Source organism: Cebus imitator, unplaced genomic scaffold (genome assembly GCF_001604975.1).
Source record: "Cebus imitator isolate Cc_AM_T3 unplaced genomic scaffold, Cebus_imitator-1.0 Scaffold13, whole genome shotgun sequence".
Classification (NCBI taxonomy): domain Eukaryota; kingdom Metazoa; phylum Chordata; class Mammalia; order Primates; family Cebidae; genus Cebus; species Cebus imitator.
Genome location: NW_016107328.1, coordinates 9,818,960 through 9,836,175, shown reverse-complemented (window position 1 = coordinate 9,836,175; position 17,216 = coordinate 9,818,960). Strand labels below are relative to the sequence as shown.

The 17,216-nt window shown below is 42.7% G+C and overlaps 1 non-coding gene across 1 annotated transcript; it reads left to right on the top strand.

Moving 5' to 3' along the window:
* The first annotated feature begins 689 nt into the window (after nt 1-689).
* Nucleotides 690-794, top strand: LOC119467382. The gene has a single exon (XR_005195916.1). It is a non-coding gene; the product is annotated as a U6 spliceosomal RNA (small nuclear RNA).
* Nucleotides 795-17,216: the final 16,422 nt, after the last annotated feature.

The following is a 17,216-nucleotide window of genomic DNA, read 5'->3' as shown; positions in this document are numbered from 1 at the left end:
CACAGTATTTAAGCCGATGCTTATATACAAGTGGTGGAGGTTTAGTATGTGCAAAATCACATCAAATTTGCAGAGAAGCTACATTAAAGTTACATCAAGGTTTGGATATCACAGTATATCTGGTTATAAACTACAGACGCATAATCACTATTTGCATCAGATGTTGTTTTATAGAGTATAGGAAAAGTCAAGGGCTAGGGTCATTTATCTTTCAAGGAATTTAGTGACCCAGGCAAGAGACATGGGGGGCCCTGTGCTCTATCCTGTTTTGTCTTCAAAGCATCCTCCCAGAGAGCTGCACTTTGTCACAGCATCAGGGGCTTTGTGAAATTATGCTACCAAGCAGAAGTGAGCAAATATGGCTTCTTGCATTTGCTCCTTTGTCTCACACTTCACAGCCCTCAAAGGAGCCAATGCTGCACCTGCCTTGATTTTGGACCTCCAGCCTCCAGGACTGTGAGAAAGTTAATTTCTGTTGTTTAAGCCACTCAGTTAATAGTCCATTGTTATGGCATCTCTAAAAAACCAATAAAGTGAGTTACCTGGTGATCACATGAAACGTCAGTTGTAGTGACAGAAAGGTGCCCTTAAGTACACAAAACAATTGGGGTCCACTGTGTGGAAGCAGAGGGCTTCAAGGAATGAAATTGCAGAGAAAGAAGAAATGCCCAGGAGAAGAGAGGCTCCAGGTGCTCGCTCTGACAGCACATATACTAAAATTAGAATGATACAGAAGATTCGTATGGTCCCCGTGCAAGGATGACACACAAATTCATGAAGAGTTCCATATTTTTAAAAGTTAAAAAAAAATTTTTTTTAAAGAAGGGAGGTCCCAGGAAGCCCTGCTGCCTCTCCGCCCATGCTGTGCAGGCCAGCTCTGCTACCAGGAAGAAAATCACACGGCCAAATGAGTCAGTCATGTGTATTGAGGCCAGAAATGCATTATTTAATTTGTTTCAGCAGATGTACCTTTTTAAAACTGTTTTGTTTCAGGCTAAAATTACAATATCAAACTTTAATATTCAAATATTAGCATAAGTTTGCATTTCTTGAATGTCCACCCACCTCTTGCCTCCAGCATATGTGGGATAGCACCAGGAGAGGGGTGGGAAGAGGACAAGGCTGTGGCTGCTGGTCCTATCACTGCATCTGACTGGCTCTGTGACCTAGACTACATTCCTGCACTCCTCCGGGGTTCGGTCTCCTCCTCTCTCAAATGATGGAAATAACCTGAGTATTCTAGAAAACTCCTGCAGCTCAAAGTATTCCCAAGTCTGTGTATCTCTGGGGACTGGAGGGAGCCAAGAAGAGACAGATAACAGATGCCTGAGCAGAACTGATATGTACTTCTGCCATCATCAAAGGTTGGAGGGGTCTTGGAGAGCCATGAACAAGAGGATCTCCAAGTGTTAATAGGTGTGTGGCCTCAACAGGGTCCCTCCAGACTTTTAGGGACACAAGCAAAGAAAAATTCACAAGCTTGCTCCTTATCCTCTTTTGTAAAGGATACAATGTAAACATTACATGTATTCTTTTTTTTTTTTTGAGATGAAGTCTCTCTCTGCTGCCTAGGCTGGAGTGCAGTGACGCGATCTCAGTTCACTGCAACCTCAGCCTCCCAGGTTCAAGCAGTTCTCCTGCCTCAGCCTCCTGAATAGCTGGATTACAGGTGCATTTCACCACACCCAGTTAATTTTTGTATTTTTAGTAGAGACAGGGTTTCACCATGTTGACCAGGCTGGACTCGAACTCTTGACCTCAAGTGATCTGCCTGCCTCAGCCTCCCAAAGTACTGGGATTACAGGAGTTAGCCACTGCACCCAGCCTCATTACATGTATTCTAAAAATTAAAGATTTTCTGACTCCAAAGTCCTGGGTTACTTAGTAAAGCTTCTGTGACTGACAGTCACATATGTCTGACAGTATGTGTGTGTATGCCTATGTCACACACGTATGTGCCTCAGTTTCCCTGGTATCCCAAGAAGATTTTTAGTTTTTCTCTGGGGTAATTACACCTTGAAAAATCAGGTACTTCAGGACTCCTTCCTTTTCTCTACTCTGAAGTCCAGCTCTTAATTACTACTATTGGTGAGAGTGCAAGTCGGTGTCACCTGACTTAGTACTTGGGAGTTCTCTCTAGTAGCCTCAGGTTGAAAGTCTCCCTGCTGTGACTCATATCCTCACTCTAATCTATGCAGGAGGAATTTTTTTTTACCAGACCTTTAAATGAAATTAGATAGAGTTGACAACTCTCTCCTGGCACCGTCTTGCTCAGGACCACCAGTCAAATCCAGCAGACTGCAAAAATACTAGAACCTTCTCCACTGAAAAGTCAGGGAATGCCAGAAGAGTATTATAGCACAGTGATACTCCTCGGAGCAAATGCTGGCTTTTCTTGGCTTTTCAGCTAACCTAGAAATTCCCTGTAAAAATGCTTAAGCCTTAGAAAAGAGAGATGGTCTTTTTCATATGGCATAGCCTAACCAAGGGTGTGACATTCCATCACTGTCACCAATCTCTGTTGATTAGAAGTGATTCACAGTTTCTGCCCACAATGAAGAGAAGAGGTAACTCATTGAGGGTCACCTTTACATGTTTCCACCACACCCATTCTTCCCAACATTTTGTAAGACTGCTTGTACATGCCAGGCATGGTAACTCACCCCTGCAATCCCAGCACTTTAGGAGGGCAAGGCTGGCAGATCACTTGAGGCCAGGAGTTTTAGATCAGCCTGGCCAACAGGGTGAAACCTCGTCTCTACTAAAAATACAAAAATTAGCTGGGCTTGGTGATGCATACCTGTAATCCCAGCTACTCAGGAGGCTGAAGCAGGAGAATCACTTGAACCCAGGAAGTGGAGGTTGCAGTGAGCTGAAATTGCAAGACTGCACTCCAGCCTGGGCAATGGAGCAAGACCCTGTCTCAAAAAATATATTATAAGGAAGCTTAGTTGGGCACAGTGGTGCACACCTGCAGTCCCAGCTGCCTGGGAGGGTGAGGCAGGAGGATTGGTTAAGTCCAGGTGTTCAAGGCTGCAGTGGACTATGATTGTGCAGCTGTACTTATCCTGGGTGACAGAGCAAGATCCTGTCTGCAAAATAATAATAATAATAAATAACAGTAATAATAGAAAGAATGAAAAAAGATGGGGATAGAGATAAAACAAAATTGGCCATGATCTGATAATTTTTTAAGCTTTGTGTTTAGTTATGCAGTGGTTCACTGTGCTATTGGCCTACTTTTAAGTACATTTAAATTTCTGCATAATAAAAAAATAACTGACAAGAAACAGTGATCAAGCTAGTAATAATCCTTAGCATATTTCAGCAATTCTACGTGCCAGGCACTATGCTAAGTGCCTCATTTACATCATCTCATTTGATTCTCACAACAACCATGTGAGAAAGCATTATGAGTGAATTTATTATTATTATTATTATTATTATTATTATTTTAAAGATGGGGTTTCACCATGATGGCCAGGCTGGTCTTGAACTCCCTACCTCAGGTGATCCACCCACCTCAGCCTCCCAAAGTGCTAGGATTACAGGCGTGAGCCACCACGCCCAGCCAATAGTGAATTTATAAATTAAAAACCTGCTTCTCTGATAAGTTAAATAACTTGCCGAAGTATATCAAGAACTAGATGCTGTGTTCTCACTTATGAGTAAGAGCTAAACATCGAATATATACGGACACAAAGAAGGGAACAACAGACACCAGGGCCTACCTGAGGGTGGAGGGTAGGAGGAGGGTGAGGATCAAAAAACTACCTACTTTACTTAGTACTCAATACTCAGGAGATGAAATACTCTGTATCTCAAACCCCTCCGACATGAATTTTATCTATATCATAAGCCTGCACTTGTACCCTTGAACCTGAAATGAAAGCTAAAAAAAAATATGCCTACAAACTCAAAACAAACAAAAAACAGGTGCTGAATCCAGGTCTCCTTTGAGTTCAAAGCCCATATTCGTAATCACTATTTCAAGTTAACTCAGCAAGTATAGGTTAAGTGCCTATATAAAGCACTGGGAAGGCGACAATAATTAAAAGATGTGATGTTTGGTCTCAAGGAGATCAAGGCCGAGAAAATATTTGTTCATTGCAATTCTGGTCCTGGATCAACAACTTACAAATGAGGAGAGGCAAATTATCTCAGCACTCTAGACCTTAGGCCCTTTACCTGTTTGATGATATCATGGAATCCATTCTACAAGTCACAGAGGACAGTAAGGAAGATCAAATGAAGTCATGTAAATAAAAGCCATTAAGAACAGTAAAGCGCTGTGTAAGTAAAAAAGACTAAATGAAGCAACAATAATGGCAATATTGTGGTTGAAGATAAAAAGATCTTAGCCTACATAGAAGATGTTTAGTGTACTATACCCAGTTGTCCTAAGCCCCGTGTTTCTTTCTTCATGAAAGCCCCTCATCAAGTTCATGTATAGTGAAGCTGACCCTACGAACATCCAGGACAGTGACATTTCAGAGGCATTGTGGAGAAGCTTGGTCATCTCACTGAAGTGTCTTCCTCTCTTGGGGCTGTGCTTAGCACACAGGAGAGCCACATATGCAGACCGGGAATTATTTTTGATGTAGTCATTGGGAAATTGTGAGGCGGCAAGAACAGATGGTGTCTGACGCACATTAATCTTCAGCCTAGGCTGGGCGCAGTGGCTCACACCTGTAATCCCAGCACTTTGGGAGGCTGAGGCAGGTGGATCACTTGAGGTTGGGAGTTTGAGTCCTGCCTGACCAGCATGGTGAAACACCGTCTCTACTAAAAATACAAAACTAGCTAAGCATGGTGGCTCATGCCTGTAATCCCAGCTACTTGGGAGGCTGAGGCAGGAGAATCGCTTGAACCCAGGAGGCAGAGGTTGTGGTGAGCTGAGATCACACTATTGCACTCCGGATTGGGTAACAAGAGCAAAACTCTGTCTGAAAAGAAAACAAACAAACAAAAAAACTTTAGCCTGATGTCCTTGATGACATCAAACTCCAGTTTCATCTCCTGCCACACTCATACCCCATATGTGTACCCTTCACTCTGGCCTGACCCAAAATGCAGATTCCAGGATGCAGCCTATCTCACTGCCTTCTTACTCACAATTCTCATCCACAACACCCTTCCTCCTCCTCTCATCTGAATCCTACTTGCTTTTTGAGATTTAAGCCAGGTCCTTCTTAGGAAGATTTCCCTGATTCAGATCCAAGTTGAATTATGATAGCCTTCCTTTGGCTTCCATAAAATTTTGTAACTTCTAAACTGTGTTTTAGTAATAGATATCTAGTTTAGCACTATGTCAAGAGCTACCGAGGGCAGGGCTGGGCACAGTGGCTCAGAGCTGTAATCCTAGCACTTTGGGAGGCCAAAGTGGGAGGATTGTTTGAGGACACCTTAAGCCCCCCCAACCTGGGCAACAGAATGAGATCTTGTCTGTATAAAAACCAAACCGTTAGTCGGGCATGGTAACGTGCACCTGTAGTCCCAACTACTTGGGAGGCTGAGGCAGGAGGATTGCTTGACCCCAGGAGATCAAGGCTGCAGTGATCCATGGTTGTGTCACTGTAATCCAGTCTGAGCAACAGAGCAAGACCCCACCCCCCAATAAAAGCTATTGAGGGTAGCATTTTACTTTCATTTCTCTATTTCTAGTGCCTACAGAAGAGCAGAGCACATAGTAGGTACTTTGTGTGATTACTTATTGAATAAAAGGATGGTATATCACATAAAATAATTATTTAACCTACTTCCCCTTTTAAGGGAGATGGTTCTTTATCACGAAGTGTTCTTTCCTGAGTACTACATTGGTTATGAGTGTGCAAACATGGAAACGGCTGCCTCAGATCTACATTATTTATCGTAATTAAGAGGAGAGAGATTTGGAGGATGGCAAAATCAGAAACGGTGGAAGAGGAGTCCTCAAGGGCATGGCCATATCATTTTATGTAAGCCTGGCTGCTGGCATAATAGATTAACTTTGACAAATCATTGACTTAATGAAATGAAAGTTTATTTCTCACTCATATGAAGCTCAATTCTCATTTATTTCTCACCCATGTAAGCCCCCAGAAGATGATTCTGACAGCAAGGGGTAGAGGTGAGGATTGCTGTTTGGATTTGATTGGCTCCTACAGTCATACTGGGAGCCAGGTTGGTAGAGGCTTCAGTACCAAGAATCCCTGAACTTCAATATCCAGCCAGCAGGGGGAGAAAGAGAGGGAGGATTGTCCCTGAGGAGTTCTCATGGTCCAGGCCATGTCGCTTCTACTCATATTCCATTGGGTAAACTCAGCCCTATAGTTATGTAGGGAAATGTAGTCTAGCTGCATGGCCAAAAGCAAGAGAAAACCACCTTTGAGGAACACATAGTAATTTCTACTGCGAAGGTTGAGAGGAGGGGAATGTCAAAAATGAACAAAAGCAAAGGTAAGACAGGAGGGAAAGAGAGGAGGAAAGGCTAAGGGAAGAAGGGAGAAGGGAGGGAGCAAAACAGCACAAAGGAATCTGCAGTTTGTGGTGAGTAGTGTTACCCAGCCTCTACTCCACTGTGCTGAAAACAACCTCCGTCTACTGCATGGTTTAGAAATGATTGTACGTGAGTAGATACAGCGGGGAAGGGCCTAGCACTGAAGAATAAGGACAAAGCTAACATTCGGGTGATAGAATGAGCTATCGCAGCAATTGCATGCTTCTTCCAATGATGATTTCATTTGTTGAAAACACGACTGAAAACTCCTTTTGGGTAACAGCCTCCAGAACCACTTCCCAGCCTTCCAAGAAAATCTCAGACTTTTTAAAAAGGAAAAGTCACTAAATTGAGTCCCTAGTAATGGCATAGCCAAGATAAAGGCCCAGTCTGTAAATCCTGTTGTCTCTGTACGCTACTAGTGGAGTTAAATGTGAGAGAAGAAAATGTGAACGCTGAGCCACTCAGGAACTGAGAAGCTTTCATTTCCCTCATGTGCTTTCACTAAAACCTCCCAACCTCTCAGTAAGGTGTCATTATCTCCCTTTACAGATGAAGAGGCTGCAATTACCAGGACCACTTCGCTGGTAAGTGGCAGTACAAGGAATAAGAATTCAGACCGCTAATAGTATTAACCGTATAATAACATTTAACATTTATTTATTTAGCATTTCCTATGTGCCAAACAGAATACCAAGAACTTTACCCATCTTATTGAATGTTAATGCTCAAGACAAAGCTGTGAGAAGTACTAGTAGTAACCCCACGTTGCAGATGAGGAAACTAAAATAGAGCAGGCATCATTTATCCAGGTGTTCTTAGCTTCTGACAGTGGGGCTAGTATTGGTACACAGGTGTTCTGAATGTGGGTCTGTTGGACTAGCCTCCTCTCGCCCCACTGTCCTGCCCAAGCCCATCTCTCTGTCAATGACACCCCACTGCTTCCTGAAAACATATTTGCTATATGCAAACCCCCCGAGAAGAGAATATATTTTGGAGTCTTTATGTCTTAGAAGATAGCTTTAAAATCCCTTTTATATGAGTGACCAACTATCCTGGTTTGACTAGAACTGTTCCAATTTGGCTCTTAAAGTCTCTCATCCTGAGAAACTCTTCAGTCCTGAGCCGACTGGGACTGTTGGTCACATTGTTTCCCACTCTGAAATCTGTGAGTTTATACACTTTATGCAAGACCCTCTGTTTTACCCTGGAAAGAGAAGGATCGATTACACACACCCTCAGAATTTCACTTCTCCTCTCAGTTCGTCAGACTTAAGCCATCTACCCTGTTTTTTCCCTTTTAACCTACCTCGGATAGCTGCCTAAGAAACATATGTGAAAAATTTGACACCCTTGGCAGAAATGAAGGTTTATAATATACGTAATGGCTTATGCACTTTTATAGTCCATAAAGACTTTAATGAGGGGTCATTCTTCATTTTTAGTAAGTCATCTAAGCAGTGCATTTGAGACTGGGCAACATTAGAAATTAGCATGTCTCCCCCTGGCCTGTGCTGTTTCCAAATCAAGAGAACTAGGAGAAGCCATGGCCAAAAGCAGGGGTAAGAAGCACCTAGTGGGAACTGGGACAACTTTTCCAAAGAGCTTTAAACGCTGTTTGGGGTATAATCTTAGATTGCTGATTCAAATGTGGCACAAGAGTAAGTTAGCTTTAGAGATGTCGTAGTCTGAAATAAGAGCATGTTAGCAGGGCATCTATAGAGGAGAAGTTTGCCTGGGTGGAATCTGAAATATGAACAAAAATTCACCATTACCATTAACCAGCTGCTTCACTTTCCTTTAATTTCACGTTAGGGTTTTGTTTCTTTAGCTTGCCACCCATAAGAAAGTATTTCATCCCGGGGTCTTAATCAGCAATAACAAAGTTCACCACAAATAGGGTGTTTTGGGTGGTTTAATCCACACATTTTTTCCTGACCGTTCTGGACACTGGAAATACCAAGATCAGGGTGCCAGTATAGTTGGGTTCTGGTGAGAGCTTTCTTGCTGGCTTGCTGATGATCACTTTCTCGCTGTGTGCTCACATAATGGCAAGAGAGAAAGAGCTGTGGTAACACTTTATGGTAACTAATCCCATCATGGGGCCCCACTCTCCTGAACTCATGTAAATCTAATTACCTCCCACAGGTCCCACCTCCAGACGCCATCATACTGGGGGTCTAAAATTCAGCATATGAGTTGGGGGAGGGATATGCACAAATATTCAACCCATGACACCCTGTGTCAGGAGCCCCAGAGTCTTCTTTGCTCCGTCAATAGCAAGCCCTTACCTGTGCAGACTCATCCCAGACACGGTGACAGATCACGCGCTTACTCAAGGGGGAAAGCAGTTTTGTTTTAATAAACTTCATACCTTAAGATAATTTTAAATTAAATATTAAATGCATAGAACAATTTTAAAGATTAACTTAACAAAGCAATTGTAAAGATAATGGAGCACTCTTAAACTGTTCACCCAATTTCCTTTATTGTTGATATCTTCCATTACATTTGTCAAATCTAAGAAACAATCAATGGTACATTATTATTATTATTATTATTATTATTATTATTGAAACAGAGTCTCACTCCATCACCGGGCACCACACTAGAGTGCAGTGGCACTACCTCAGCTCACTGCAACCTCTGCCTCCCGGGTTCAAGCAATTCTTCTGCCCCAGCCTCCCGAGTAGCTGGGACTACAGGCGTGCGCCACCACGCCCAGCTAATTTTTTTGTGTTTTTAGTAGAGATGGGGTTTCACCATGTTGACCAGGATGGTCTGGATCTCTTGACCTAGTGATCCTCCTGCCTCGGACTTCCAAAGTGCTGGGATTACAGGCGTGAGCCACCGCGCCCGGCCTGGTGCATTATTTTTAAAGGAACTTTAGATTTTCTTTGGATTTTACCATTTTTATTTTTTCACAAATGCCCTTTTTCTATTGCAAGAACCAATCCAGGATACCACATTGTATCTAGTTGTCCCGTCTCTTGACTGTCCTCTGGTCTATACTGAGATGGTCTTTACAATCTCAGTCCTGTTTCTGATGATCATTACAGTTTTGAAGAATATGAGTTACGTATTTTGTAGAATGTCTCTCAATTTTGGGTCTGTCTAGTGAAAAACACAGCTTTTGTTTAGCAATAGATCAGCGTAGATTTTGATTCTAATCTGACGAGATGATCTATAGCATCAATAGGCTCCTGCCTCATTTCTGTGAAGAATCGCCTGCTTTATATATAAATGTCTATAATTGATTATTGGCCCTGTATCCTTACTCACTCAGTAATGGAGTAGCATTAGAGCCATAAAAATCTAGATCCAAATCTTGACTTCATATATATAACTTTGATCTAGGGTAAATCATTTAACTTCTATGAGCCTTGCTTTATTCCTTAATGTGAGAATAATAAAATGTTGAGTTTATGGTACTGTTGTAAAGATTAAATGAGCTATACATGTAGCATTCAGGATGTTATATAGCACATGTGAGTGTTTAATGAATATCAGTTTCCTTCCCCTGAATTTCTTCTTTTTGGTCACCCCAGAGTCTGCCTCTGAATATTGTTGCCATTTGTTTATAACAAGAACATATGAAAAACGCAGACTGGCATTACTGCCCAGCTCACAATATCCTCAGTATCTTATCCTATGCAATTCATTCCTTTCTTACAGTAACTGTATTAGTCCCTTTTGTGTTGCTATAAAGAAATACTGGAGACCTGGTAGTTTATAAAGAAAATATATTCGATTGGTTCACGATTCTTTAGGCTTTATAGGAAGCATGGCTCCAGCATTTGCTGGGCTACTGGGGAAGCCTCAGAAGGCTTTCAGTCATGGCAAAAGGGGAAGCGGGGGGCAGGCATGTCACACAGAGGGAACAAGAGAGAGAGGGAGGAGGTGCAAGGATTCTTTAAATAACCAGATCTCATGTGAACTAACACTGAGATTCACTCTTCACCAAGGGGATGGCACTAAGCCATTCATGAGGGATCCATCCTCCATGATCCAAATCCCTCCCTCCAGGCCCCACCCCCAATACTGAGCATCATTTTTCAACATGAGATTTGGAGGGGACAAATATTCAAACCATATCAGTGATAAACCCTGTCTCCCTAGTTATAGGAGGAACATAGGACCTAAGTGAGCCAAACATAGGGCCTCATTTCTTCGGTTATATGGATTCATCCAAACCTAGCCACTTAGAATCCTTCCCTGCAATTTTTTCCTCACTGGAGTTGACAAAAGAAAGTTCGTTCTCTTTCCTCTTTGGTCATAGGGTTGTAAAGATGAGGGGCTGTAGTAGTGCTTCCTGCCATGTGGAGACAGCCAGTCTGAGAACAAGGCACCAGCAAGCATGAAGAAGGGTGGCTGAGAGATGAAGACAGCATTCTATGGAATTCTGCCTAGTACTTGGGTCCAGTGATTCCTGAGGTCAGTCCACCTCTGGCCTTTCCGCAGATTGTTGAGTTGAGGAAATCAATTGGCCTTTTGTCTTAAGCTATTTGGGGTTGTGTTTTTATAAAGTACAGTTAAAAGGATTTCAATTGATCTCTTTTCTCGATGTTGCTGCTTGCTGCCACCTACCACCTACTCTAGGTGCCTTGCTGCACAACCTGTTATCATTTACTCGCTTCTGCTGTGGCTTGGTTGGAACCAAGGGGGCCTCTTCCTTTGGCCCTTTTCCCAGCACTAGCTATAAGTTAACTGTATAAATTACTCTAACAGACAGATTATTAAAAGTGCAAGAATCAAAAGGTGTAGGAGTTGGTCTGTGAAAACATGCTGAAAGAAATGAAGCCACACATAATATCCATCACGTGGCTGTTCAGAACGCAGACTCTGGAGTCCATTAGATTTGCATCCATATCCTGTCTCTGTCACTCACGAGTTGTATGACTCCAGGCAGCTACACCCGGAACCTCAGTGCTCTCATTTGATAAATGAGGATAGGAATCCCTTTTTCATATAGCTTTTGTGTAGATTCAACAAGATAACATGTGTGATGCCCAGCAGAGCCCTCACTATACTGCTGATGCTTAACTTCATAATGGCAGTTGTTAATAACAGTGATTAAAAATTTCATAAGACACCTGAACCCACCAATCATTCTTAGCCTCATGAAAGGTGGGATAGTCATATCAGTGTGAAACACATGGCACCACTTGTGAACTATCTTGCCAAAACATTTTGGAATAAGCTGAATCATTATCAAATCCAGCCATGAGAGCTCACTTACAGGAAATGCAGCATGTAATAAACAAGTTAAATAAAACTACAAGAAAGCAAAGAGATATATCCAGAATGTGAGACATACTAAAGGACAAATGATTTGATTTCAACAATAAATCAATAGCAGGGAGAAAACCAAAAGAGAGGTAGAGAGAGATGGAGAGGAAGGGAGAAAAAGAGAGAAAGAGAGAGAGACTGAGAGAAAGAATAAATTGTGGTTATCCTATTACCTCACCATAGTATCTTCAGTTGAGGGGTACTTGAAAGAGTACTTGGATTTAGAGCCAGATGATCTGAATTTACATTTTGCTTCAACTGCTGTCACTATACAAATACACTTGGGGGACTCATCTGGGAGTGATAACTGAAGAGTTGATTTGAGGTTTAAATGAGACCTTGTATACAAAAATGTGTAAACAAAATGTATGAATTGTATGAATTGTCTCATCTAAATACCTATGCAGGGAGCTATTGCAGTCACCATATGTCCCCCTATGCTCATACTGTCCCCATGCGCTTCAAACCTGTGCTCCCCATCCATTAATTCATTCAGCCAGTGTGCTTTTACTGAAAAGCACCTGTGACTATCCCACATGTGTGCTCAGGATGGAATCATTTATAAGGACAGTAAGGAAAGTCCCTGCTGAAGAGTGTTTACAATTCAGAGGAAGTGTCCCAGCCACATAACAAAATAAGCACAGAGACAACAAAATGTGGCATAGAGTTTGGGGCAGGCAGGCACAGATTGAAAACCCAGTTCTTCCATTCCTGGCTGAGTAGGTCAAATCCACCCTTCATTCTCTTGCTCTCTTCCCTGGGAGACTGACCTGTGGAAACAACTTCAGGTTCTGATACCGTCTGGCTCCCCACTGGGTTTGGCTCCCAGAGGACAGCAGGCGTAGAGAGGAGAAGTGGGAAGTACAGTTTCCTCCCTAAGTTCTGATTTAGGACTGACTTCATCCTACAACCTGACTCCTCTCAAGGTGGCCTTCTGAACACAATTCTCTCCTTCTCTTCTCTCTTTAGTTCTTTGTTTCTATTTAGTCCTGGACTGTGGTACCATCCCCTGTAGCTTCCTAAGGCTGCCCACACGTTTTTAATAATCCTTTGTTAAATTGATTGTGAAGTAGCCTCCTCTGTGTGAGCCATTCAGCTCCGATAATCCACAGGTTAATCGTGGGCAAGTCTCTTAAACTTTTTGAGCCTATGTTTACTGTCTGTCAAATGGAATTAAGTGTAATTCCTCTCTCAAGGTCCTAGGCAACTTCGGTTAAGAAGGGTCCTCTGGAATATGGAAAAGACTATATGGGAGAAGGACCAGGTCAGGGTTTAAATCTGATTTTTGCTCTTACAAACTCAGTAAACGGGCATTTTGTAACAAATCTCTTTGCAATTCAATTCCTTATGGGTAAAGGGATTATAACAAATGTTTAATGGGATTTAGAGTTTTGGTTTAGACCCTAAAGATTTGAACATAGCTAAGTAGCCATGTATTCTAAAGAGAGGAGGTAGATCACTCTGCATGAGAACTGCCGGCCCATGACCAAATCTAATACTATCAACAGCTTGTTTATGAGAAGACTAGCAGCTTCCTTAGAGGGAAAAACATTCTTTCAAAGAGGCTCATAATACTGAAGATGGTTTGCTTTCATTCATTCACAAGCAAAGTGAAGTAGTAGGAGGTAGTATGGGAAAATCCTGGAGAGGGGATTTACAGCAAGATGGTAGACTAGCATTACATTCCTAGGCTGGATGCTTGCGAGGACACAGAGATGCAGAAGCTAGTTTCAAGCTGCTCCAGAGGTGGAACATCATGGAGTTCTTAGGAGATCTTAAAATATATTCTCTTGACATTGAAAGCATAGCTTTTCTTCCTGGTGTTTGGCTGCAGCAGACTGAGGTTGGAGCTTGGCAAAGCTACCCGCGATGGCCAAGCAAGCATGTGTGCATTTTGCCAGAGCAGGCAAATGCCACAGAAGGAAGCCAGCTTAATTTCTCTCTGCTCAAGGGGGCTGTGGTACCACCAGGAGCAGGAGCTGAGAGATGTCACAGGTTCACCTAACTCATGGCCAAGTCAGGGTATCTGAAGAACCCCCATGAAAAGTGCCAACTGGAAGAGCCAATATTTGGATCCTACCATTTGGAAGGCTTTCAACAGTCAAGAGAGCACCACAGCCAGCATGTGCCACCATCTCTCATCCATCTACTGCTTCTATATTGGAAAGTCCATCAGCAGTTAGATGAGTAGGGTGGGAAGTGCTGCAGAGTGGAGAAGCAGACCCAGTGTCTTTACGCCTGTCCTGGCACCTGAGCCTCCAGACAAGCCTGAGCTGAGCAGAAGGGAGAAGGCTTAAATGGAACGCGAGATTAAATTTTTATTTAGATTGAATTGGACCTTTTTTTTTTTTTTTTTTTTTTTTTGAGATGGAGTTTTGTTCTTGTTGTCCAGGCTGGAGAGCAGTGGCACCATCTTGGCTCACTGCAACCTCTACCTCCTGGGTTCAGTCTCCTGCCTCAGCCTCCCAAGTAGCTGGGATTACAGGCATACACCTCCACACCCAGATAATTTTGTATTTTTCGTAGAGATGGGGTTTCTCCATGTTGGTCAGTCTGGTATCGAACTCCTGGCCTCAGGTGATCTGCTTGCCTTGGCCTCCCAAAGTGCTGGGATTACAGGCGTGACCACCACGCCCGGCCTGAACTGGACTTTTAAAATACTTGCAAGTGATTAGGAAGCTACAGAATATTCTCAATCTGCCATCAGGAAAGGGGAAGGCAAATGCAACTCTATTCATTTGAAGGCAAAAGGGAGAAGAACAAAGCTATGTCCTGATGGTATCATCCAGGTGCAACCTATTTTCAAGAAATTTTTTTTGCAGAGTATGTGTGAAGAATAACTAAAATAACATAATGTAATGCCTAGTATAGTGCATCTAGGATAATAATATGTCCTCATCATCATTGTCATTATTATGAACGATTTCACTCTGTACGTTGAGCGTGCAAGTTAGGAACACATGAAGTGTTCACATTCTCACAGAGCCATTGTAGAAGGTGCTTGCCCTAGTGGGCTTGAAGGCCAGTAATCTGTTTATAGGGGACCTCAGGCCCCAATGTGACCAAAAGGCTAAGAACAAAATACAAAAAGCCCGTAGAATCATTCATGATGATTATTGAACCAAAGTCTGATTAAAGCTCACACCATCAGTTGGTTGCAGAGTATCAGAGTCACACAATATTTTTCAAATCCTTAAAGCAGGCCCGGTGTAGTGGCTCATGCCTATAATACCAGCACTTTGGGAGGTGGAGGCAGATGAATCACAGGAGGCCAGTAGTTTGAGGCCAGCCTGGCCAACATGGTGAAATCAGTGAAACCCTGTCTCTACTAAAAATACACAAATTAGCTGGGCGTGGTGGTACACATCTATAGTCCCAGCTACTCAGAAGGCTGAGGCAGCAGAATCGCTTAAACCTGGGAGGCGTAGTGAGCTGAGATCGCACTACTGCACTCCAGCCTGGGTGATGGAGCAAAACTCTGTCTCAAATCCCACCTCCACCAAAAAAAAGAAAAAAAAAACCTTAAAGCAGCCCAGAAAATATTTTGACTATGGCTTCCAAGCCCACTATCAACAATTTCCACCTTACCTGTTAGTTTCTTCTTCCAGGAAGCAGAGTCTACCCTGTTATTTTGGTCACAGCTATTCTTTCAGAACAATCAGACTCTTTCCTTTGAGACCAAAATACCCAGGTTTCTATGTTCTTTTAGGTTTAATTTTTTTTCCGTAGTGCTTTTCACCAACACTCTCATTTAACTATTATAGCCCCAAAAGGCAGGTCGGGTGAGTAAAACTCAACTGTCTTGAATGAATGAGGAAACAGTCTGGATCATGAAGGGACTTGTTGGAATTAACAGGAAGGGCACTCAGACAGAGCCTGGCTAATGCACGATTCTTTAAGACAATCCACTCTGATTTTACACACTGTGGGTGACACTTGTGGGTTAACTTTTGAGCATACATTTGTGGGAGTACATGTAAGCCCTCAAACTTTCTGTGTAATTGATGTGTCTCTTCCTGATTGGATCAGTTTTGAGAGGTGGATATAGTGATAGAGGGGATGTGTTCCTCTTTAACTACTTCACGGCTGGCATAGTAGAGGCTGCACAGATTCAGAAAGCAAACTGGTATCTGAGTCTTGGCTACAACACAGCCTCACCTACCATTATGCCTTCACTGTGCCATGTCATCTCTGAATGCAATTCCTTCATTGACTCTGCGTAAGGAGTGAAAATCATATAAGCCATGAAAAGGGGGAGGTTTTTACATTTTCTCCTCTGATCTTTGCCTCAAATACACTGTGTATCATTTCTAGAATGTTTCTGTAAACCTTCCTGGTGAATGGCCCTTAACATTTTGGGAGACTTGCTCAACTACGAAAATCTGCTGAAAGGTATGGAAATTTTTTCCAGAAAAACATGCCCACAGAAGACATAAAAATTGTGCATAAATATCAGGTTCATAAACACTATCCACGGAATTTTTGAGAGATTAATGAACTCCAGGCTAAAAGTCTTGTTCTCACAGCAATGACCAGAGCATTTCCTTCTGCTGCACCCACAGCACATTTTTAAAAACCAGAGGATCAATGAATCGAAAGTCATTCCTCTTTTAAGGGGTTCAGGAGGGGAGGAAACAAGATCACTTGGGTGAATGTATCATTGAAAGATGCTGCATGGGTATGGGCAATGGAAAATCCGCCGGGGAGTCTTGGCCAGCAAGAGGGTCCCGACCTGAAAGAGGGGGTGCGCAGAAATAAAGAGAGACAGAAAAGCTAGGGTCTGGAGGACTGAAAAGGCAATGCCTAAACAACGAATTAATTTTTGTCCAGGGTCTCAATATATACCTTAAGATCAAAGGTGTTTACACAATCAACAATAAGAGGAATGGAAATTTACAAACTATAGGACCACGAAAACAATCTTAAGCATGACATTCAAGGATCATAAAAGTGGGCAGATGGTATGCTTTATCTGCTTTTACCAAAACTCACTTGTGAATAACAATACCCAAGAGTCACAAGCTAAGCCATAAAGTCATTATCTAGGGTTCAAGATGGTCATGCAAATAAGGTAAAACTTCTTGAAAAGTAAAGTCATAAAGGTCATGCAGAGGCCTAGTGGAGACATAATGTTTGACAAAACCACACGACCCTTGCCCAAGCGACATTGTAGTCAGAAGTAGAAACCTTTGCAACATCAGTCATTTCTTAGTTCCTTCTTTCCCATAGCTCGACTGCCTCCAGCAGAAAACTGTGTTTGGGCTCAAGCTCACCATCTGGTGAGGCCCACACATTAGGGGGCCTTACACGGGAATGATCCCCACACATATGGCTGAGTGCGGTGGCTCACGCCTGTAATCCCAGCATTTTGGGAGACTGAGGCAGGTAGATCACCTGAGGTCAGGGGTTCCAGACCAGCCTGGCCAATATGGTGAAATACTGTCTCTAC